Below are 24,850 nucleotides of genomic sequence, written 5' to 3' on the forward strand. Positions count from 1 at the left end.
CAAAGAAAATGCCTTACAGCTGGGTGAATAGCAAAGAAAATTATCCAGTAGTAGTTCAGCAGTTTCTAAATAGGATTTTGCTTTGACCCTGTTTGTAAGAAGTGAATCAGAAGGGGTGGGAAGTAGAGCTGGTGGGCAATTTTTTGCCTAAATCATTTTGTGTTAGAAAATGCTGATTTATTGAAACCTATTTTTTATTATCAATTTTGGCAACATTTCAGTTTTGGTGAAACTTTCACGGGAAGATCTCTCCCATTCAGGCTGGGATTTTTGGCATGGCAACAGGGCCACAAGAGGGGCCCATCTCAGAATACGCAATAGTCCACTGGGAAACTCTGTTCATCTCACAATGGGATATGGGGCCCACTGAGAACCACCACACAAACAAACTCTAATCCCTGGAAGGTGAATTCTGAGATAGAAGGAGAGAGTTATTCAAATAGAAAAGTACCCTATGAGGCAGTAGTAGTCAAGAACATAAGAACTGCCATTTAATGGGTCAGACCATAGGTCCATCTTGCCTAGTATCCTGTCACACTGTAGAGGCCCATGTTGTGGACTAGTGACCAGTGTGCTGACCTACCATGTGAAAGGTTGTGAATTTAAGTTTGGTTGTGGTTACCTGATCTTCAGTCTGGAATAGTTCTGTCACGGTGGCAGAGAGCGGAGGCTTAGAGCGAGAGTGAATTGAGTCTGAGCAGGTTCCACTGTCCCTCTCTGTTGTAGCTTCCAGCATTTACAGTTTAGGACAACAGTTCCCAAACTCTGACAGATTGCGCACCACCAAGTAAAAACGTACAACCTTACGTACCACCAGCAAATTTTTGTCATACAATGATACTAAATCTGCTAACATGTACCACTGACAGGTTGTGTGTATACCATTGGTGGTACTCATACCACAGATTGGGAACCGCTGCTTTAGGAGGTACTAATTCAGAGGCGGTATCCCTACCTCCTGTGCTCAACAGCTGCTGATGCCCTTTTCCCCAATAATTTGTCCAGTCCCTTCTGAGTCTGCCTAGACTGTCAGCTTCCCCAGTGTCTGGTGGCAATGAATTCTACACTTTAATGACATTTTGTGTGAAGAAACAACTTCCTGCTGTTAGCTTTAAACTTACAACTTACTTGTTTCATTTTGACCCCTAGTTCTCATATTGGGAGAGAGTAAATAATAAATTCCTATTGACTTTCTCTTTTCTATTGAGTATTTTGTACACCCTTATCATAGCCCCCCTCAAGTGCCTTTTTCCTAAACTGAATAAGCCTAGCTTCTTTAGTCTCTCCTCATATGGCAGCCCTTCCATACCACTGATCATCCTTGTTGCTGTTCTCTAGCTCTTCTATACCTTTTGAGATGTGGGGGACCAGAACTGGGCGCTGTGTTCAAGGTGTGGATGCACCACTGATTCATAAAGGGGCATGATGATACTTTCTATTTAGTTTACAATTCCCTCATTAATTATCCCTAACATTTTGTTTGCCTTTCTGACACATGGAGCTGTTATGTTCTTATCCACCTGCCCATGTTGACCCCCAAATCCCCTTTCTGTGTGGTAGCAGCTTATGTAGCTTATCAAGGTTAGAAGCTCCAACCCAGAGGGCAGTGGAGATCAGCAGCAATGGCATGTGCCCTGGGTGACCAACAAGATGGCAAACGCTTGAAGGACTCCTCTGGGTTCACCAGAAATTCGGAGCCTGCTGCTTGTCCACAAAAAAACACACTTGTTGGGTGGCTGTTTGAACTTGTGACAAACAGCCAGCTGGTCCCCAGGCCCATTGGAAAGGGGAACTAGTGAAGGCCCCAATGCAGTCAGGCGGTTTAAGCACTCAAATGGAGTTGAGGGTGAGATTGGGGCCTCCATCCGCCTTCTCGTTGGCAACACACGGCTTCTCCCAGCTCTGGTCAGGACCCTCAGGGGCCAGGCCTGGCTCCCCTGACCTGCCAGTTTCTTGGCAACGTCCCCTTTGGAGCTGGCGAGGCTTGGCACTGTCAAGGGCCCGCTCCACGATGTCCACTTTGCCCCGGGCTTTGGCGCGGGAATGCAAGCGAGGATGGCGGCGGGGCGGGGGTCCCCGCGCGCTGAGCCCACCCCTCGGGCGGGCGGGCGGCCGTCGCCGGCGAGGGCGGTGCAGTTCCCCGGAGCCGGCGGAGCCCGCGCGGTGCCGGCTCTGCCCCAGCGCCAGGAGCCGCTGCCAGCTCTGCGCCGCGGGCGAGGAGGAGGAAGGGGCGGCGGCGATGATCGCCCACTAATCCGCGGCCCGGCCCCTCACGGGCGGCTTCGGCCGGGGCTGCGCTCTCCGTCCCCGCGGGGATGCCGGCGCCGTGAGGAGCGGAGCGGTAAGTGTCCCGCGCCGGCCCCGCCGCCTCAGCGGCGAGCCGCGCTCCGGGGGCGGCGCCCAAAGTTTCCGGGAAGCCGCAGCCCAGCTCCTACCCGGTAAGGTCCTCGGCGCCGGGGGCGGGTACCCGGGAGAGGCCCGGTTTCTCCAGCTAATGCCCCGCGGCCCCGGCTGCTGCCACCGCCCCTTCGCCTCTGCTTCTTTCTTGCTGCCAGCTCAGCCCGGACTCGGCCGGGCCGGGGCTGGGGGAGAAGGAGCCCCGCTGCCCTGGGGCCGGGGGAGCCGGGACCCGGGGCTGGCAGCAGCGGCCCCGAGCCCAGAGGGAGGCAGCGCGTCGCCACTGGGACCCTCCGCTCTGCTTGGCGATCCCGGAAGCAGGTCCCTCGCAGGTCCTTCCCTGCTTTCCTCTGTCGCTGGAGGGCGGGGGGCTCTTTCAGGGCCCCTTTGCACTGTGGTTCAGCGAGTGCAACCCAGCGGGGCTTGCTGACCTGAGGTACAATGGCAGTGAAGAGGCTTGCCTGCTGGGGCTTGCTCTGGTCACTTGTCTGTACCGAGTCTGTGCCAATGTGTGTTCCCCTGTTTTGGGACCAGCGAGGTGACAGCTAGCGTAGTGTGCCTCTGATTCCAGTGCGGACAGATCCTTAAGGGCTTCACTTTTGGGCCAGGGACTGTCTTTAGACTCTGCATGGGACTGCTGAGCATGTGAGAGTGATGGCTCTGACTAGACTGTGAGGTGTTGTGATAGTGCCTGTAGGAAGCAAGCAAAGCCCCATACTAGAGAATGAAAGGCTTGTTCCAGGCAGCAACTCTGGGAACTTTAGGGGTTGTTTCAAGGTTATCATGCTTCTGTGTCATGACAGGTTTAAAGACAACTAATGAAGCTTACACACCTGGCCTAGAGTCATAGGCTCATAGAAAAGCAGGGCTGGAAAGTACCTCCAGGTGCCATCTTAGCCCAATCCGCTGCCTGAGACAGGACCATCCCTATCTACTAACACTGCTTTTGTCCCCCTCTTTGCCTTCTCTGTTTAGACTGGAAGCTCCCTTGGGCCAGGGATGTTTCTCACTACATACTTGTACAGCACCAGGCACAGGGAGGCCCAGATCCTGGTTGCAGGGTCTGCTCTAATGGAAATGAAAATAGTAACAATGCTCCTGCTGGTTTCAACAAGGCTATTTGTGTGGGTGCAGCCTTGCAGATTGCCTCAGACTTATGTGTGCCCAAAAAAATTATTGAGAGAAAGATCATGGTGATAGAGAATTAAAAGCTTGTTAAATTTCCAAGGCAGGGGCCCTTTAAACACGTGTTTTGGAAGCAATGGGTGTACTTCTAGTAGCAAGGTGGTCCAGGTATCCGTGTCCTTTGCCCCCACTTTGCTGTTGGCCTTGAGTTGGTGAGAGGCAGTGATCTGAAACCCAGGAGTGCAAAGGTGCCTGTTCAACAGCCACTTGCAATATGCTACTGCTTTTCCTTTAGCTGGTGTCAGTAATTATTATCAGCAGTTTGCAAGGCCACTATTTCCTCTGATTTCCTCTGGAGCTTTGGTGCTTGATTTAAATATTTTGTATTAGAGACAGTGGGGATCCCCTATCCCCTCTACTCCCTTTTTTAACTTTCATGGTGCTTGGGATCATGCTGGTGCCTGGGTGAATTTAGAAAGCTCAGTATTAGTACTCAGGGTGAACAACTGAGATCCCACCTTCTAATATTTCATCTATTTCTAGATCCACCCAGAAATCTAAGCACCTGGAAGAAAGAGCTGGGGAAGGAAAGTATTTTTCTCTAGTTCATACATAATGCCAAGCTAAGGGCCTGATCGTATAACTCTTCCTCACATGAGTCATCCTTGCTTATGCCAATACCCTAGTTAAGGCAATGGGACTACATGCCTCAGTGAGGACTTATATGATAGCATGTCCTGTGTAAATGGACTGGTGGAAATTGTGCAAAATATTTCTGAGGGATCCATTTGGATGTCTGATACACTGCTGCAAAGGCCTGATCCACTTCCTGTTGAAGGCAGTAGAAAGATTTTGATTGGCCTCATTGGGCTTTGAATCAGGTTCTAAATTGATTTTAGAATTTTTGCTCCTGATTTAGACTATGGAAGCTGTGGTCAGAATCTGGTCCCCAAGATAGACACATCTGTAGTGCTCATCATCCTGAAACCTTAGTTCAGGTGACCAGATCTGTTGCTCAGTTCCTGCTCTCTGTGGGCTTCTCCTGTAGAGAAGACTCAACTTTGATGCCATGTTTACTTTATTAGTAAAGTTTGTCCAGCTGTTCCCAACCACATTTGTGTAGATCTGAGCATATTTCTCTCACCCCCTGGAATATTGAAAGTCAGGGAAAACTCACAAAGTTATAGAAAACCATGTCTTGAATTGCTTGATGATAGTGGCATTATTTAGTTTGCTCAGCAGTATGTGATGTTAGCGCTTTTTAGTAGGTCAGAAAAAATATATTGCAGCCCAGAAATGACAATGGGTTGAGCCAAATTAAAGGAGAAATGAGTACAGGGAGGTAAGAATAGCTCGGAGCACAAGTATTTGGGCATCTTAAAGCAACAGTTTCAATAGAAAGTACTTTTGTGGGTGGCAAGTATCATTGGAAGCTAATGTTCCTGCTATCCAATGTGCTCTAGCCAGTGATCTGCCCCAAAATGGTCATTAAGGTGTTGTTATTATTTGTCTGCAGTACCAGACACAAAGATGATTAAAACATACTTTTAAAAACATTATTGTAAAGGTTTCATTTCCTTGGGCTGCATTTGCTTCTTGCTTTTCACTTGGGTTGTAAACGGAAACTTCTTGAGTCAGCTTTACTTTTATTGGCATTGTCCTGTCCTGAATGACACTGCTTGTGCACTGTTGTAACTTAAAGTATGTAACTGGAGTTGCCCCTGATGTGCACCTCTGTGAAAGAAGGGGAAGAGAGAGAATAGTCTTGTGGTCAGGCTGCTAGCTGGGGGCTCAGTGGACTGAAGAACTATATCCTGCTCTGCTACAGACTCTGGGTGACACTGGGAAACTCAATCCCTTGGCACCTCAGTTCTCCTCTGTATAATGTTGATAATGAACTTCTGAGGGGTGCTGGTGAAGATAAAAGCAGACACTGTAGTAACAGGGATGAATAGTTACCTGAAAGAAAAATCAGGCCCTCTGTTTCAAGTTATTCTCATTTTCTGAGAGCCATAGAGTGGCAGAGAGCTCTTGAGCTTGGATTTTTGTTTACAAAAAAATCATAGAGCATTTTTATTCCTATCAGATGTTGTGCCATAAATATTAAAATATGTCTCTTACACTTCAACCTAAACTATATCTCAAGGAGTGACCCTTTGCTAAACCTGCACTTGCCTTGTGATGTATAATTTGAGAAGAAGTGATACTAGCCTGTCTTTGCCCCTCAGTCTCAAGCCTGAACCCTGCAGTTTCTGAGACTCCTCCCTTAGCGCTACTTGTGCCCAGTGGGGTTTTTCTGAATGCATTAATGTGATCTTCCCTTGAACAGGCTAGTAAGTCCAATCTTCCTAAAAATGTTATTTGACAAGGAAATTGCAACATACTATTGGAGCTGCTTTGTTGCTGCATGGTCTGTATTGTATGTGATGAACAAGCTTCTTATCTCTTCCCTTGTGCCTGCTGAAAGGAAACTAGACAGGCTAATCTCCAGTGATGCTAAATTACACATGCTGATTTGGAGCCATGGCTTGTTATTTTAAAGATCTTGGAATATATATGGCTTTTCCTCCTCCTTCCTGCTTTTTTCTTTCTCCTGTTCCCATGTAGGGGTGGTAGACAGGTTTGTCACCCTAATTACATGGCTCTGTATGTTGACTCGTGCTGGAGCAGCCTGGGCGAGTTTTAGTTAACCAGAGATACCGCCTCCCTGCCTCCTTGTATGCTATAATCGCCTTGTCCAGTGGCCTGGCATGTTATTGTCTGCACTAAGAGCTGTGATGACGTTGTTCCTGAGGATGTTAGTCACTTAAGGTCTGTGCCTGTCAAACTTTCTGGGAAATCTCCTGTGGGCTTTGTCCCTGTTTGTGCCTGAATTACTAGCTTCTGATTAAAGCTGACCAGAGTGAGTACCTAATTCTGCTGCTACTTGTGATGGAGTCAATTAGGAGTTACTCCACTGAAGCCAGTGTATGATTGTAATACTGGAATCATGGAGAGAAGAATCCTGGCCTCCAGTATTTTGGTCTGTCTTATGGTTTTTATCCTGTGTATGTGATGATGTAAAAATCATACATTTTATTTGTTTAAAAACTTTTGGGGTCACATGATTGTAGATGAGAGCTTAAAAATATGACCCCTAGATAGAGGCCTAAAAACAGAAGAAATAGAAAAATAGCCTCTTATTGTCTCTCAGTTTTTAAGCTAGTTTCATGATTTTGGGCAGGGCATGGGAGAGGAAAGGTAGAAGAGTCCTGATTTCTCAGTGTTTGAGATTGGCAGTAGTGTTTCATTGGCTGTTCACTCAGCTCTATTGTGGCTGTTCTGTGGTTTGCTCACAGGTAGGGGAATATTTCCTAAAGCCCTTAAGTGAGTTGTGAGGGAGGGAAGGAGCCAGCAGGCTCCGGGGCCGCCCGAGCAGTAGTCCGCTAGTCCTGCGCCCGCAGGCCCAAGACGCTGGGCGGGAATTCACCTTTCACAGGTGTGTGGGGAAGGGTGGAGCCAGTGCTCCTGGGACCGGCATAAAAGAGAGGCTGGGGTCGGCAAGAAGCGGCGGCGCGGAACCGGAAGCAGGCAGCGGAGGGGCTGGAGCCAGCTGGAGCACGTTGCAGCAGATGCGAGCAGCTCTCAACTGCGGTAGGAGCCTTTGGAGAAGGGGTGAGCCCCAACTGGGCTCTTACGCCAAGTCAGCTGGCCCTTGTGGGACATGGAACTGTTTTGCTACTGGGCAGGAGCCGAGTACTGCATAAGCCCTAATAGCAGGGCACTCATTGACTGTGGGCACCGTAGTTCCTATAATAGGGGAGGAACGGCCACAGTGAGCCTTAGTTATAAAGGGAAGAATTGAACAAGCCCTCAAGAAGAGCTCTGCGAGAGTGGGAGCGGGGTTTCAACCCCACAGCATACAGGGGGGATATCGGAGACCATCTTCTGAAGGCAGAAGCAGCAGCCCCAACCCAGGGAGACCCCTAGCTATAGCATTTGTGTTGATCTGTACATTTCTTTCGTGGACAATCTGTGTGGTCTACGGACATGTGGCTGAGCCAGATAGGTGTCCACCTCCCAGTGGAATGGGCGAGGGTGTAGGGGTGGCGGAGCCCTCATCAGCGCGGGACCCGTGGGATGCCAAGGAGTCTCATATTTGGGACGACACACGCCGGACCATCTGAACCAACTCTAATATCATCAAAGTCGTGGCAGGAAAGGCAAGCGTGTGTAAAATGCCCAACCCAAGGTGAGCTAACACTTGGCGACTGGTAAGCGGCCCCGACGTGGGGAGGCAGTCGTGGCCGTACCCCAACATGAGTTAGCAGCTTAAAGTGCAGTTTCAGAAGCACCTTAGTCAGTCCCAGATGCTGAAAGGTGGCTAGGTACCTATGTCCCCTTGATTTCTGGTTGATTTCAATAGTTAGGCACCTAAATACCTTTAAAGCTCTGGCCTTGGAAATCCAGGTCCTATTGACTTTGTTTTCATAATCACTTAGGAATTTTTGAAAATGATGTAGCATACTCCATAGTACATAGCCATAGCCTTTTTTCAGTCCTTCCTGGGTGAATGCACTTAATCCAAGTTGTGTTGAAAGGATCAGTGCTTGGTAAGTACACAGTACTGTGGTATTAATTGCCTCAAAATTGACTAGGTCCCCTCATTTTCAAGTTTCTAATAGTCACTGTTGGGGCTGCTATTAGAAACCTTGAGAATGAGAGGAGCTAGTCAGATTCAGGGCTAATGCTAATGCTGGAGCACTGTGTAGTTAACGTGAATTGACAGTTCTGTGGTATTAGCTGCCCCCAAAAAACTGGCTACCTCCCTACTTTTGTAAATGCATAAGCAGTAGGCAACAAATTGGTGCTGCATGATGTAGTTAAACGGATTATGTGCTTTTCCAGTATACATGCCAGTGGAGTAGGCTGGATTGATCTCCCCAGATCACTTTGGAGCTTTTGGAAGTGTTGTCTGCAGGCTCTGTGAGATTTCCTGTGCCTGCAGCTGCTACAGCTAGGGAGTAGGGACCCAATTCAGCCCAATAATATTATGCTCCAAGCAGATGTGCTCCAAGTTGCCTTTCCCTATGCATTGAATTTTGGCCTCATAACTGAAGGCCAGTTTCCAATTTTGATCTTCTTTACTAATTAAGAAACCTGCTGTTAACATTTGCTTAGTACAGTGGTGCAGAAAGACCATGGTATGAGGGACCCCCAAAAGTGACACTTTTTACTTTGAGCCAGTACTAATCAAAGGTCTGGGCACTGTGCTAGGGTCACTGGGCTGCTGGAAGGTGGTCATTTAGATGGATTGTGAAAATGTGGTTCTGGTAACTTGTGCCCATGGTAGTGTTCTCAAAATTACAGGACTGGTATGTTGCCTAACCCAGCTCCCCTGACTAATCACAGCTCAGGTAGTTTTATATTCTTACACTGTGGGCACATCTGCATGAGATGTTTACTGCCGAATTAGCTCTGCAATAAACATCTTGGTGTCTACACTTGTGCCGCTATTAGGGTACAGTAAATTAATCAACTCTACTGCAGGTTGGTACATGTAAACACAAGTACTGTACTGCGGCAGAGTTTTTAGTGCTCAGCAATGCACATGTAGATGCTGACAGGGCTGACTGAGGCACAAGGGTGCTTCAGTGCTGGGGCTGCTTGTGGGCTAGCCAGTCCTTCTGCAGCACATTGAGCTGTGTTGGAGCAGCTCCAGGTTGACCCCCTGGGCCAGCTGGGGCTGTTCTGACCTGGCTCAATGTTATGTGGTCCTGGGCATACTTTCAATTGCATCATCAGGGAGCAATAAACTCTGGCACTATTTGTGCCAGAGTTTATTGCTTCAAATTAATTGCATGTGTAGATACACCCTGTGGTTTCTTTTGGATGAATGATTTTGCTTGTCTACCTAACCTGCACTATTTATGGCATTATTGCCAGATATGAATATGCAGAAACTAGGAGTCAGGCACCACAAAACTGAGATTGATTTAAAACCATATTATTTATAAATTACATAAAAAGTAAATGTTGCTTCTTTTATTTGGCTTATGGTTATTGAGCTCTGGTGGGGGATCGTAGTACATTTTCAAGATTTTTTTCCTTGGCAACCGCAAGGCCTAGAATTAGATCCTCCCTCCCCCTTTACAGTGAAAACATGAGATTTTCAGATAATCTCATGATTCCAGAGAATGGAGCTCTAAGGAAAAAACCTTAAGGGAACATCCACATTGTTACTTATTATCAAGCCCATTTCTGTTCATCATCACTGAAAACCCTTTAAGTTCCCTCTGGGTGACTCTAGAAGGGCTCTGCTTGCAGAACAATGTAGACAGCTGCAAAATAAGATGGTCAGGGGAGGGCTTCTAAGGTTCAGGGTGGTTGAGTATGACAACTGTCAGTGTAGTAATTTATGTTGGAAATCATGGGATTTAGCAGCGTGAACTATGCTCCATCCCTGTGGGGGCTGCATTCTAGTGGAGTGTAAAGTTGCCCCTGTGTGTACAGCTTGTGAAACACTTGGGGACTCTTCAGAATGAAGAGTGTGTTTTCTGTGCTACCTGATCTCAAGACTGTGCATTGAATTGGCCTATGCATCTGTTTTAAATAAACTTTCACCCCCTTCATGCTCTCTATAAAGCTGTTAGAAAGGAGCTAAGAGTCTGCCAGATACAAAACCCTGAAAGCAAAGATTCAGAATGAAAATTGTATCTCCATCAAAAGAATCCACATCAGGGTAAAACTTAGCATCTCAAATGTCAGCCTGGGAGCATTTTTGTGCTGCAAAATGGGAAGATGAAAAATCTACTTAGGACCTGATCACAACCTCTTGATGCAGACAAAGCTGCTTTGAAGTAAGCTGAAGTTTTATCGGCAGAGGGTATATGGCTACTCCATAGTGCTTAGGTGTGACCATTACCGAACAACTCCCAGAAATTAGTTATTGTTGTTATGGCTTATCTGAACTGTTGACTTTAAGCTCCGCAGAAAATCAACTATCAATTCTGGTTTATTTGGATTGTTGCTAGGCCTAAGATTCCCAAGTATGGATGGGAACTCCATTGTTTTTGGCCCTTAAAAGCACAAAACCAAAGCACAGTCCTTGCCTATAGAATTTAGGATCTCATAATTTCATAGCTGTTAGGGGCTGGAAGGGACCTTACAGATCATTTGGTCCAGCCCCCCTGCACTTGGGCAAGAGAAAGACCACTGGGGTCAGATAATCACAGCAAGATGGGCATCAAGACACTTTTTGAAGATTGTCAGCGTGGATGACTGTACCACCTCTGGCGGGAGCTTGTTCCAAACCTTGTAAAGAAGTTTTTTCTTATGTCTAGTCTGAATTGATATACAAACAGTTTGTGCCCATTATTTCTAGTCCTCCTCTTGGGGGCCTTGGTGAAAAGTTGCTCCTCCAGGCCCTGGCGTACTCCCCTGATACGCTTATAGCCTGCCATCAAGTCCCCTCTGAGTCTTCTCTTCTCCAGGCTAAACAATCCTAAGTCTTTCAGCCTCTCCTCGTATGACCTGGTCTCTAGGCCTCTAACCATGAGCCTGGCCCTCCTTTGGACTCTCTCTCTCGAGCTTCTCCACATCTTTCCTGAAGTGCAGTGCCCAGAACTGGATGCAGTACTCCAGCTACGGTTTCACCAAGGCTGAGTAGAGCAGGAGGATGACATCCTTAGCCTTGCTTAAGATGCCTTGGTAGATGCAAGCCAGTGTTGGATTAGCTTTGCCAGCTATGGCATTGCACTGGTCTCTCATGTTCATTTTGTTGTCTGTCATGACACCCAGGTCTCACTTAGTTGTAGTGCTGGCTAGCATAGCCTGTAAGTGTTGTGTATTATTTCCTTCCAGATGGGGCACTTTGAATTTTTCTGTATTAAACAACATCAGGTTGAGGTCAGCCCACCTCGCAAGCCTGTCCAGGTTGGCCTGTAGTGCCAGTCTGTTTCAGAGCGTGACCACGCTCTCCCATAATATGGTGTTGTCAGCAAACTTTGCCTGTTTGCTTTTAATACTGAATCCAAATAATTGATGAAACGCATTGATCTGAGTACTGAGCCCTGAGGGATGCCACTGGTTACCTCCCTCCATGATGACTCAGTCCTGTCTATCAGAATTTTCTGGGTTCTATCATGGAGCCAGTTACAAGCCACCAGACCATAAAGTAGTCAAGGCCTCATTATTCCAATTTAATCTAAGAACATCAGGGGAGACCATGTTGAAGGCCTTTTTGTAATCCAGGTATCCGTCAACCTCATTTCCCTTATCCAGGTGGCAAGTTACATAGTTGTAGAAGGAGATGAGGTTGGTCTGGCTTGACCTGCCTATAACAAAGCCATGTTGGCTGTCCTTCAGAATACTACCTTCTGTTTGCCTGTTAGTGATGGATTTTTTGATAATTTTCTCCAGGGTTTTACCCAGGACTGAGGTCAAACTGAATGGCCTGTAATTCCCAGGGTCCTGCTTTCTTCCTTTCTTAAAGATAGGCACCACATTGGCCTTCTTTTACTAATCTGGGATCACTCCTGAGCAGTCTTAATATAGGGCAAGAGAGTAGGGTTGTGTGACATTTTGACAAGTGTTTTATTTTGAAGCTGTTTTGATGCATTTTAAGTTTGAAACAGCAAAACTGAAACAAAACAAAAAGCTTCAAAACAGCTTTGAAACAAAATGAGGGCACTCACAATGTCTTGGAGTGTAGCCCTGGCTCTTACCGCCAGGCTGTGCTCCAAGTGGCTCCGCAGCCCCATGGAGCTCAGCTTGGTGGAGGGAGGTGAAGCGCAGCCCTGGCTCTGTCTGCCTCCCGCCACCAGGCTGTGCTCTGCAGGGCTGCGGAAGCAGATTGGAGCACAGCCCTGGTTCTGCCCACCTTCCACTGCCAGACAGTGCTCCGTGGGGCTGCAGAGCCCCATGGACCTCACCCTGGAGGCGGGAGGCAGAGTGCAGCCTTGGCTCTGCCCGCTTCCTGTGGCCGAGCTGTGCTCCGTGGGGCTGGAGAGCCCAGCCCAGGCTGTGCTCCACAGGGGTGCGGAGCTGATCAGAGTGCAGCCCTGGCTCTGTGCTCTGCCTTCCGCCACCTGGCAGAGCTCCATGGGGCTCCACAGCCCCACGGAGTGTAGCCCGGCAGCAGGGGATGGGCAGAGCCAGATCTGCGCTCCACCTCCCGCTGTCGGGCTGCGCTCCATGGGGCTGCGGAGCCAATTGGAGCACAGCCCTGGCTTTCCCCTGCCTCCTGCCACTATGCCAGTTGACAGGAAGCTGTCGCTGCTGTCTGAGGCCAGTGGCAGCATCAGTCTTCCCCAGCATGGCACTGGGTGCGGGCTGCGCCCAGTGCCGGTGCCAGGCAGCAGTGGTAACCTCCTGTCATCTGGCACAGATCCCGGGGCCTGAATCCCCAGGAGGAATTTGGCACAGCCCTCTTGGGGGTGCAGGCCCCCAGATCTGTGTGCCGGATGATGGGAGGCTGCTGTTGTCAGCAAGTGTCACGAGTTTTGCTTTTTAAAGTTTGAGGTGCAGTTTCTGAGAAACCTCTGCATCTATCTCCCTGAAACTCGGCAGGTTTCATGCCCTCAGAAGGGGCTACCTTCTGCAATTTTCATCCGAATCAGGCAAAGAATGGCAAAGTTTTAGGCATTTTCATGATTCCCCATTATAGCCTATGAGTGAAATGTTGATATGTGTCGAAACAGCGAAACAGTTTTGACTAAATGAAACGAAATGCTGTCCTTTTGAAACAGCGAAACGGACATTGAAACAAAACAATGGTGTTTCGCTCAGCCCTACAAGAGAGCAAAAAGAGAGTTACAGGCAAGGGAGCACAAGGAAACAATATTGGTCAGCATAACAGGCCTGTTGGAAACCTAACTTGCTAAATCAGTTCCAGTGGAGTCAGTTCAAGACTGACTTTACCCTGGATTTGGAGCAGGAATAGAGCACAAAGTGGTGAAAAAGTCCATCTGCTCATGAAACACATCAAAAATGGAAATGCAAGGAGCTGCACTGAGACTAGAGCAACAGTGGGGAAAATCTTAGTACAGCTGTGTCCATAGAAATGCTAAAACAACATTATCCCTGGGGTAAATCTGTTGAATCCTGTCAAACTACCCCATGCATGAATTCGTTCCCTTTGGTTTCACCGAGATTCAAAATGCCGCTTTACTAAGGATGAAAGTTGCAGCAGTTTTCGGTCCATGTCTCTCGTGTTTTGCTGCATCATAGTTTTCCATCCCTTCTAGCTCTTCCTCTAAGATGGGCCTCTCTCGAGGTTCTGAGATTCTGCTTGTGGCCAAGAGCCTCTTGATGAAGAACCAGATATGTCATGCCTGGCTTTCCACAGCTCCCAGGCATGTTCTAGTCAATATGACCATTGTGCTGTAGGAACATACTGAAGACTGGCTGGGGAAAGAGGATGGGCCTGGTTTTAGAGCAACCACAGTGCCTTTACAATACCAGAGGATACAGTACCAAGTTTTTGGTGGTTCTGAGCTGTAATTGTAGAGGAAGAAGGATCCCAAATGAATCAGTTGTTTTCCATTGTAACTGAATCCTGCTGGACTGGTCTTTGAGTCTGACTGTTGGCTAAGATGGTGGGGATAGCAAATTGGAACAACTTGCATCTTAATTTGCGCCTGCAAAAATGAATTGCATTTTCCCTGAATGTACATTCAAATGGACATGTCTGCTTACACATACAGAGATGCATGTGCTATCTTTGTACTATAGGATCCTTGTCTTGAATATTTGTTCTTAACAGGGTGGATTTGATTTAAATAGCAAACAAGAAACTTTGATTTTAAAAAATGATTTTGGTTTTGTTTTGCAGGTGTTCTTTTTAGTTAGTTATTTTCCTAAGGAAAGGTTGAGTCTCATTGGTTGGTAACCTTTAAGATATGTTGTTTCACAATGAAATATAGCTTTCACACTAAATTTGGCAGTTCTGTTTAGTTACGAGGTAGGTCCACTGTATCCACAGTTAAGCAGTTGTATAGTTTAATAGATTCTTCTTCTTCAGAGTCTTAATCTTTTATATTGTTATGTTATAAAATGTTAATGACATTTTTTATTTACTCATTCATTTTTTACTCATGGTTTGTGGCAAGCTGCTTTTGGATGGAAATTTGGAATTCAATTAAAATACAGGTAGCTAGCACTTAAATTGTTTTTTTCATTAATTAAATAAATGTACATTAACTATGTTACACACATAAGAGAGATTTTTAAAAATTAAAACAATTTGTATGCAAAACTTAGAGATTTATGAAACAAAGGAAGTCTTACCAAAAGGCAGTGAACTGAATTGATTGTTTCTGGACACCTGAGCCTTCAAGATTTTAGAACTAGTAAACCTCATCCATTCCCACCCACATTTTAATCATAGGTTAGAAGAAGCAAATACACATTTTTACCTTTTCAAGTTCCAGTTGGATTTTTGACTTTTGAATGAGCTAGTTATTGACATGTAGTAAACAGAATAAATTAAAATGAAGAAAAGGTTTTCTCTGCACCTACAGAAGAGATTAAAGCTGTCAAATTCAGTTTTATTACTTCACCAAACTGGTTTCAGGTACTAGTCAGTAGAGCTGCACTGATAGAGATTTTTTTTTTTTTTAAGGAAGCATATCAGCCGATACTGATCCGATACACAGCCCAGCAGCTTGAAGAGCAGTTGTCTGGCTGGTAAGTCTGTTGTGGTAGAAGGAGAGGAGGAAGGGGGGGAGGAGTCAAAGCACCTACGGTGAGGGAGGGAGTGGGGCTGGGGTAGGCACCGCCCAGCTGGGGCCAGGTGCGGGACAGAACTGCAGCTCATCCTGGGGTGCGCATGGGGGGGTCCCGCTGCTATGCATACCCCAGGAGGACATGGGGGGTGTGTGCCCACAGATCTGCATGGGCTGGGGTGGCTGCAGCTGCGGGTTGGGGCTGTGGTTGAACCAGCTTCTTCCTGATGAGGCTGGGCCAGGCTGCACTCAGGGCAGGTGGTGGTGGCTTGGAAGGAGGGCCATGGGGGGGCTGCGGCCACCCCAGAATTTGCTGTACGCCCCCAACCTCCACTTCCAGGACTGCCACTTGCCCTGCGTGCAGCCTAGCCCAACCCTTCCCCCGCCACAAGGAAGAGCCTAGCCTAGCACAGCCCCAGCCTGCAGCAGTAGCCTGCCCTGCCCCACACAGATTGGAGCACACCCCCCCCATGCCCTCCTGCGGTGCGCACAGTGGTGCCCCCCCCCCAGCATCCCATGGACAAGGCGCAGCTCCATCTAAGCCCCAGCCCTACTCCCTCCCTCACCACGGGGGCCTTGATCTGCCCCCCAATGCCCCTTCCCTCTCCTTCCACCACAACAGACTTACCAGCTGAACGCAGGGCTGCCGGGATGTGCTCCTCTCCACCTGTGTGCTGTGCTGTGGCTACACATGCACATGAGGAATTTACCAGCCAAATTATCAGCCACATCAGGCAAAAAAAGCCAATTTGCAGTCAGGAATGGTAGAGCTGTAATGGAGGTTCTTGAGTCGAACACAGTGGCTGCATGTGTGAGTGTTAAGTGCTACTTTGCAGCGCCATCCAACATCTGAGCCACCCTGCTGATGATGTGTCCTTCACCTTGAATACTTTTCCTGCCCAATGCTAGCTGATTTCAAGAAGGTTCATGCCTCCTCTATCCTTGAAGCTCCATTGCTGGCTGTTTACAGCCATAAACCAGTTTCAGTGATCAGAAACTGGTCTAAACCTGTAACAGAACAAAAGTTTAGTGCACATATACCAGTTTCAAAATGGCTGAAACTGCTTTAAGATAAACCTGGTTGAATGTAGTATCAGACTTAACTCATTTGTGTCAGACCAATTTATGGCACTTCTGTCCCAGACCCCTTCCTGGTTTAAGTTAAATCAGAGTCCCCCAGAATCCTGGCATGCTTTTCAGCCCTGGACTGGACTGGGCTGGGCTGGGCTGTCTACTCCAGAGAGCAGGGCTGGCCCTGCCCCTCTGCTCTCTAGCTGAAGGAAGGGTGGGGTCATGGCCAGACACCAGCCAGCATGGCCCCCGAAGGTGAAGGGGGCTTGGAGTGGATTAATTCCCCCTCTCTCCCCTCTCTTCCTGAGGGACTGCAGCTGGGGTCTGCCTAGCTGAGGCAGAACAGCCCATGTCATGGTCCTCTCCCCTGCCTTCCCCCACCCCACACTCCAGGGGCAGGGGTATGGCTGGATGCCAACCGGCATGGCCCTGCTATCTGCCTGCCTTGCCTGAGGCTGGGGCTGGGCGGCAGGGCCCTTCCTAGCTGTCTGGCTTGGGCTGGGGCCATAGAAGCTGTGTGCCTGGATTGCTCCAGGCTCCCTGTGCCCAGGCCAGGCTAGGCTTTCACAGAGCCGCAGCCAGCTGGGAGGGGCCCTGCCCCCGTGGTCCAGGCTAGGCTTGCTCTAGCACCCCCCAGCTTCTAGCCTGAACCACTGCAGGCAAGTAGCTGCATTTCTGGAATCAAAAGTGAATGTATAAATGTGTTGGGGCGGGACACCAAAGCTTTTGCACCATAGGGACAGTGCTGACAGATCAAGGAGAGACTGACCTCTAGTCCTAGGCCTGGAGGAGTCCCTTGGTGGTGTATAACAGGCAGAAGTGACTTCTATATTCTTTGCCCTGTTCTGGTGCATGGGGTGAAAAAGAACAGAGAAGCAGGCCACAGATGGAGCTGGAGCAGAAAACCACAGTTTGTGACAGTCCCTGCCTAGTGAATTTTCCTTTGGGGACCTTTTGCCAGCAGGTACAGGTTGAAACAGCCTCTTCAAAGTGTGGATTGGGCAGAAGGTCAGGGAGCCATGACTGATGAGTTACAGCTCCTGCTGCATGTTTCAAAAAGCAATATTCAGGAAAGCTCTAGGATGTCATGCTGTGGACCAAATTCCAGTCAGCTACACTTGCGTAGCCCCCTTGGAGCAAGAGATGCTGCAGGCATAAGGGGAGAATTTGACACCTGTTCCTTGATTTGTTCGGTGAGGGATGATTCTGTAACTGCCAGTGGCATCAGGGCCTACTCTGGTTCACTGTGCAGCAAGTCAAGACATTCAGAGACCAGAGGCAAAGTGTGCCACATTGGATCAACTCAGCTGACTGCAGTGAGGCTGCAAGTAGGAGCAGAATCAGGACCAAGGCTAGTTAAAAGCAGTGCAGTTCTGGTTGAAATATGCTCTCCCTAACACACTTGGGAGTACTGATTCCCTGCTATCTGTGTTTTGATTTTCCTGAGTATTTGTCATCATCTCATTAGGGTCAGCTGTCTGCTGATTACATATAGCAGTAATGAGAGAGAGAGCAGTTGGTGTCTCCACAGTGTAATTGAGCTTTACAAAGGCTGGCTGCTCAGGCAGTGGCTGTCCTCCTAATTGGGCTTTAGCTTCTTCTTCTTTAATAACACAGCCAGTGCAGAGAAATAGTCAGTCCTGCTCTCTTAAGAGAAGGGACTAGCTTGACTTGGCTTTTGGAAAAGAAATTGAGTGCGGTTGAACTCTAAGGAGATGGTTTTTCATGGTTCTTCTTGTGATCAGATTTCCATTATCCCTCTTCATTCTCCCTAGTTCCAAAATCTCTTTAGAAGCTTGAAATAATTTTTAAAATATGCTGTTAGCATGCATTCCTGTATCTTAGGTACAGTCCTGATGGTGGTGGATGAGTCATTTTCGACTTGGAGGGATGTGGGCAGTGGGGTCCCCCAGGGCTCGGTCCTCAGGCCTGCACTGTTCAACATCTTCATCAGTGACTTGGACGAGGGGATAGGAAGCACCCTGTTCAAGTTTGCAGATGACACTAAGATGTGGGGGGATGTGGGCACGCTGGAAGGGAGAAATAGGCTGCAATCAGACCTAGACAGGTTACAGGGGTGGGCGGATGAGAATAGGATGGGATTCAACACTGACAAGTGCAAGGTGCTGCGCCTGGGGAGGAAGAACCAGCAGCATACCTACAGGCTGGGGAACTCCCTTCTCGTCAGTGCAGAGGCAGAAAAGGATCTTGGAATCACTATTGATGCCAAAATGAAAATGGGCCGACAGTGGGGGGATGCGGTCAGGAAGGCCAACCACACCTTGTCATTCATCCATAGATACATCTCAAGCAGGTCCAAGGAGGTGATCCTCCCCCTCTATGTGGTACTGGTAAGGCCGCAGCTGGAGTACTGTGTCCAGTTCTGGGTGCTGCACTTCAGGAGGGATGTGGACAGCATGGAGAGGGTCCAGAGCAGGGCCACCTGCATGATCAGGGGGCAGCCGGGCAGGCCCTACGAGGAAAGGCTACTGGACCTGAACCTGTTCAGCTTCCAGAAGAGAAGGCTGAGGGGGGGATCTAGTGGCCTGTTACAAACTAGTCAAAGGGGACCAGCAGGCACTGGGGGAGTCCCCTTCCCCTGAGTGCTACCAGGAGTGACTAGAAATAACGGTCACAAACTGGCAGAGGGTAGATTCAGACTAGACATCAGGAGGTGTTACTTCACTGTCAGGGTGGCTAGGATCTGGAATGAACTTCCAGGCAAAGTAGTGCTGGCTCCTACCTTGGGGGACTTTAAAAGAAGGCTAGACGAACACCTCGCTGGGATCATTTGACCCCAGTACTTTTTCCTGCCATGGCAGGGGGTCGGACTTGATGATCTGCTCAGGTCCCTTCTGACCCTACCAACTATGAAATTATGAAACCTCCTGTTATCCTAACACCTGAGCTCTGTGGGATCTTTCATATATATTTTCTTACAGCACCCCAGAGAGGCAGTACCATTATACCCAGTTCATAAGTGGGGGCTGAGGCACAGGGAGACTCGTCCATTTTCATTTGCAATGTCTGTGATGATCAGAGGGAATTTAACCTTGGGCTGTGCTGTCCCATGCTAGTGCTGCAAACACTGTCTCATCCTTCTCGCATACACTGGAGTAACTTCATCTGAGTCTATGAAGTAACACGTGGGAACAGATGTAAAGGGCATCTGACTCACCTGGCTTCATTCTTCAAGCTGAACATAGAGCAAGCCGTAAACAAATGGTACAAGGAAATAGAATAACTGTGGCACATTAGCAAAACCTAATGTTAAAGGTACTATTGAATCTTAGTGCCATAACCAGTGGACCATTCTCCTTCCAGGTATGAACCCTAGTAAATTAGGGCTGGAAGAGACCTCAGGAGGTCACCTGGTTAAAACCACTGCTCAAGGCCAGAGCATCCTCATCTTTATAAACCCTCCTTCTTGGAGGGAGTGTGGTCAAATGACTAAAGTACAGGGTGGGAAGGTGGAAGCTTCTGTGTTCAAATCATCCCTCAACTGTTTTGCTGTAGGGCTTAGGGCAGAGCTCTTCGCCTCCTTTTGTGTCAGCTTCATCAACTGCAAGATCTGAAGTGATGTTGAGCTGTGGAATCTGGATCCAGTTGTTTTCATGCTTCTGTAGGCTCAGAGGACATTTATACATTGGGAGTGGGGGAGGGGAGGGGGATTCATTAGAATGGCTTTGAGAGCTGCTTTAATTAAAGTGCCTGGAGCATCATGTGTATCAGTGTCCCCGTGCTGAAAAATGGCAGCGAGGGGGCTTTAACTAAAGCTTGTTCAGCAAGTTTGTTCAACAAGCTTTAGTTAAAGTCCCCCCACTGCCATTTTTCAGTGCAGAGATGCTGATGCATGAGGCTCTGGAGTCTGCTGCAGCGCAGTAATTATCACGCTCCAGCAGACTTGATTATGAAGTTGCTCTGATGCACTGTAATTACAGCACATTGGAGCAGCCTCAGCATACATGTATAGGTGCCCTGAGCTGTTTGTGGCCAGAAGTTGAGGGCTCTGTAATTATAATTGTACTTATCTGCCACTGGGGAGTGAAGTGAGGGAGTGAGACTTAATTCACTAGCGCTTATAAAGCATTCTGGAAATGCTAAGCATTATTACGATTGTGGTAGCAGCAGTTGTGAGTGTCAAGGGAGCTCTCATGGAATGGCTAATAGTAAATAACATACTACTTCATGCTCCGATAGCACCTTTTGTTCAAGGATATAAAATGCCTCACAGAATAAACAGTTACTCTGCTTTCACTGATGGCTAAAAGGCAAGGCACAAACAAATGTTCCCATTGACTTCCTGGGAGCTGGATTCCAACCTAAATAACCTGCCAAAAGTTGTTCAGCAGACCATGCAGAACTGGGGACTGAATCTAAGATTGTTGACTCTCAGTTCCCTGTTGCCACCACTTAAAAGAAAATGAGCTGGTCTGGAGATCACCGGTGTGTTCAGATGAGCCCACATGTGTCTCTTGCAGCATCTCAGACCCCTTTGAGATGCTGCAAGAGGCATGTGCAGGAACAAGAAAATGTTTCCCGCACTGCAAGTTTGCAGCACAGGGGCAAAATTAGACCCCTGGATATCCAGGGGACAAAAAAAAAAAAAAAAAAAAATCTCGCAGAGGAAAAAAAAGAGGGGCAGGGCAAGGTTCTGGAACTTTCCCAGGGGCAACCGGAGGCTGGGTCCTCCATAGAAAAATGCTCTGGCAGCATCTATGGTTAGCCCTTGCCCTGGTGCTGAAGCATGCGGCTTGCCCCTGCAGGGCAGGCAGCATTCATGCCAGTCGCAGGGAGCTGGACCCAGGCTCCACTACAGGTAAGTAAGGAGGAGGGGGGCTGGAGGAAGAGGGGAAGGCACCATGGGGGGTAACCCCTGCCTGCCCCCTGAGCCTCCCCAGTCCCTTCCCTGCCCAGCCCCATCCCCCCCAAACCTCAGCACTTATCTGCCATCAGGGTCACTGCCCCCCACCCCCACACACACACAGGGTGGGGCAGGGTGACAGCTCCAGCAGCCCAGGCCCTGCTTCCTCCTGCTGCCCTGTGCTGCCTAGGGGGGCTCTGCAGGGGGTCCCTGAGCCCCCATAATCCCTGCTCTGTGAGTAGAGAGGCTTTTCTTTTAAGTGCTAGCCTGAGGTGGAGGGGCAGCCATCTGGGGCTTGGCGTGCAAGTAGGGGGTCCATGGCCACTGTTGGGGGGCTGTTACTCCTGTGCAGGGAGGGGCCATGGCCCTCTGAGGGGAAGAAAAACCTATTCATGAAACAGGTATTTAGAATTCACTTTATTGTTATGATAGAGACACTGGTAGTCTTCCAAATTGCTTTAACATTGTAGATATATCAATAAAACACTGCCTGACTGCACGCACTCTTGCTCACTTGATTTTACCTCCTGGACCAGATGGCAGGATGCACATGTTGTGGGTAGATCCATGTGCCGGGCCAGCGCAGCAGTATCTACCCGTTCCCACCTATCGTAGTCCAGGAGGTCTCCAATACAGATGACACCAGCCAGGATTAACCTCTATTGCACCCAGGGCACCTCTGCCATCGGCACCTCCAGCTGGCGGTTCCGGAGGAGAGGTTTGACGAGAAGATCGGCACCCTGGGCAACTGTTGCAGGAGACCTGGAGGCAGGGACCAGCCTCCAGGCCTGGAGGAGGTCCTGGTAGAAATCTGGCAGCCCTCACAGGTCCTGCAGGGAGAAGCCCTATCGGATCCTCCAGAAGTGGTGGAGAAAAGCGTACCACAGGTGACACCATGCCATGTGGCTACCGACACCGTATAGCAGTTGTTGCAGGGCCTGAAGGCACAGCATCAGGATCTGGCTGCGCAGGCAAACCAGGCCTTGGCCACCCTCCCACAAGGGCAGGCTCAGGACCTCTGCAGTGACCCAGTGCCGTCCCAGCCAGAAAAACTCTAGCACCCCTCTTTGGAGTCCTGCCAGGACCTCAGTGGGTACAGGCAGGGTGTGTAAGCAGTGCCAGAGCATGGACAGAACCAGGTGGTTCTGCACCAGTACTCTCTGATGCAGGGAGAGACATCTCAGGAGCCCTGTTCATGCCCAGAGCTGCTCCACCACCCTTGCCTCCAGCTGGTGCCAGTTCTCCAGCAGGGAGGAGTCTGTGGGGGACAGGCAGACCCCCAAGAAGAGCAGCGAGCCTGCGCTCCAGCGGATCCCACAGAGTGTGGGTAGGAGTGAGCCTACCTGCCAGGCCAAAGCTCTTGACCCAGTTGACTCAGGCAGAGGAGACCACTGAGTACAATGCCTGGCAGGCCTCCACCTGTGCCAGGTCACCCGAGTCCTGGACCACAAGAAGTATGTCGTCAGCTTATGCTGACAGGACCATCCACACCGCTGGCTCCCAGAGCATCAACCCCACCACCTGCTTCTGTAGGAGAACAAGGAAGGGCTCCAGGGCCAAGGTGTACAGCTGGCCCGACAAGCAGGCAGCTTCACACCCCTCTCCTGAATGGGTTGGGCTCAGTCAGGGTCCAGCTGAGCTTGACCAAACGCTCTGCAAAGGCATACAGCACCTGGAGAGCCCGCATGAAGCGGGGCCACAAGCCAAAGACCCGCAGCTTGCTTGTGAGGTACCTGTGATCCACTTCGTCAAACGCCTTCTCCTAGTCTAGGGACAGGAGGGCGAAAGACGGGTCCTCCTGGTGTGCTAGCTCCAGGATGTCCCAAACCACGTACAGGTTGTCAAAGATGTAACATCCAGGCACCGTTTATATCTGGTCAGGATGGATCACGTCTGTCAGCATGGACTGCAGGCGCAGTGAGATGACCTTCACTGCCATTGTATTCCATGCAGAGGAGGGACATGGGACACCAGTTCCTCAGGCCATGGGGGTCCCCCTTCTTTAGGAGAAGGGTCAGAATGGTCCTCTGGCACAACAGGGGGAGCTCCCCACTTCCCTCAGATTCAGCCCAGACCATGGCAAGGTCTGGGCAAAGGACGTCCCAGAAGGCCCAATAGAACTCCACGGTCAGCCCGTTGATGCCTGGCACCCTGTTGCCAGGCATCAGGCAGAGGGTAGCCAAAAACAGAGCCAGATTGAGAGGAGCTTCCAGCTGGTTCTGGTTGCCCACGCTGACCTGCAGGAGTCCCTCCCATAGGGTCTGACAGGCTTTGGCATCAGTCAGATCCAGGGAGAAGAGCTCTTCATAGAAGGCCCACATGCTGGCGCATCTCGCCTAGATCTGTGAGGGGGGTACCATCACCCGCCAGAAGGCAGGTGATGTTCTTCTTGGCCCCCCACCTCCTCTTCAGGGCATAGAAGAAGTGGGAGCCATGGTCTATCTCCCAAAGGAGCTGGACGCATGAGTGGACAAATGCACCGCGGGCATGCTATTTGTTCAGAGCACAAAACTCTTCTCGCCTCTCCCGACACTCAGCAGAGGGATGAGTTGGTGGCCAGGCACCTCACCAGCTCTAGCACTTCCTGCTCAAGCTGCTCCTGGACCACCTCCCTCTGCTGGCTGTGCCCCCGAGTGTAGCCATGGCAAAAAAGCTGGATGCGCAGTGTCCCCACATCCCACCATCTCCTAGCTGAGGGGAAAGCTGCCTGTTGCTCTCACCAGGTCAGCCAGAACTCCTGGAAGGCCTCCCTGAAGCCCACATCCTCCAGCAGACTGGCACTGAAATGCCAGTAAGCTGACCCCAGACGCCTAGGCCCTAGCGTGGCTTGGGCCAAGACAAGGTGGTGATCGCTGAAAGGGTCGGCCAGATGCCAGGAGTGGGCCCGGGCAAAGTGTGGCAAAGAGATATAAACCCAGTCCAATTGGGAGTGGCGTGCCTGCTCCTCCCTCAGCCTCACATGATTGAAGGCAGGGGGTTCAGTGGGGTGACAGGCACGCCAAATGTCCACCAGGGAGCTCCCCGAGAACGCCCACAGCAGCCTGGTTCCACTCCTTGCCTGACCGGTTTCGTGCATCTAGGGTGATGTTAAAGTCCCCACCAAGGACCAGGCACTTATATCGGCATCCTCAACCCTTGTATGTGGCTACCTGGTGGAAGAAATCTGCCAACTCCGGGTCCTTCGCAGGGGCATCCACATTCCAAAGGTTCAGGGCTAGCTCCTGCACCTGGACCTGGAGGTGCAGCAGGCAGCCCAGCACCACCTCAAGGTCCTGGAGAACCTCTGGCTGCATGCCTAGGGAGAACAGGGTGGCCACCCCACATGAGGTGGTTGAGAGGTGACAAAAAAGGCCCTGTCTCCCCACTGCAGCTGCCAATTTGGTTTGTTGGCTGGAGTCATCAGGGTCTCCTGGAAGAATACTGTGGGGTACCCTCCCTCCTGAAAGGAGGAGAGCACCCAGCACCTCTGGAGACCCTTCCTGCAGCCATGGACATTGAGGGTTGTGATCATAAATGACCTCATGGCTGGGGTGGGGTGAGAAGGGGGGAGTAGATGCTCAAAGCCCCTGCTGAACCATCTCAATGTCCGGTGTGGGGCCCACCAGTTTGCGTGGCACCCTCCCATACGTATAGAGGGCATCTATGAAACTGCGAGCCCATCTATAGATCCAGCCATTGCAGCTTTTGG

The 24,850-nt window shown here is 49.6% G+C and overlaps 1 protein-coding gene across 9 annotated transcripts in view; it reads left to right on the forward strand.

Annotated features, from left to right (window-relative positions):
- Nucleotides 1–24,850, forward strand: part of CPNE2 (copine 2) — a 221,987-nt gene that overhangs the window by 8,682 nt on the left and 188,455 nt on the right. For 2 of the 9 annotated variants that reach the window (XM_090062649.1, XM_090062653.1), the window contains exon 1: nt 2,104–2,341. The exons of 1 other annotated variant lie outside the window; for it this stretch is intronic. The gene's annotated coding sequence lies outside the window, so the exon portion shown is untranslated. Of the gene's footprint in view, nt 1–2,101; nt 2,439–2,542; nt 2,730–24,850 lie in introns of those variants that run through there. 6 more of the 9 variants (XM_090062652.1, XM_090062651.1, XM_090062648.1 and 3 more) reach the window with 6 other exon arrangements.

Source organism: Crocodylus siamensis, chromosome 9 (genome assembly GCF_052110815.1).
Source record: "Crocodylus siamensis isolate JL-2025a chromosome 9, ASM5211081v1, whole genome shotgun sequence".
In the NCBI taxonomy this organism is placed as follows: domain Eukaryota; kingdom Metazoa; phylum Chordata; order Crocodylia; family Crocodylidae; genus Crocodylus; species Crocodylus siamensis.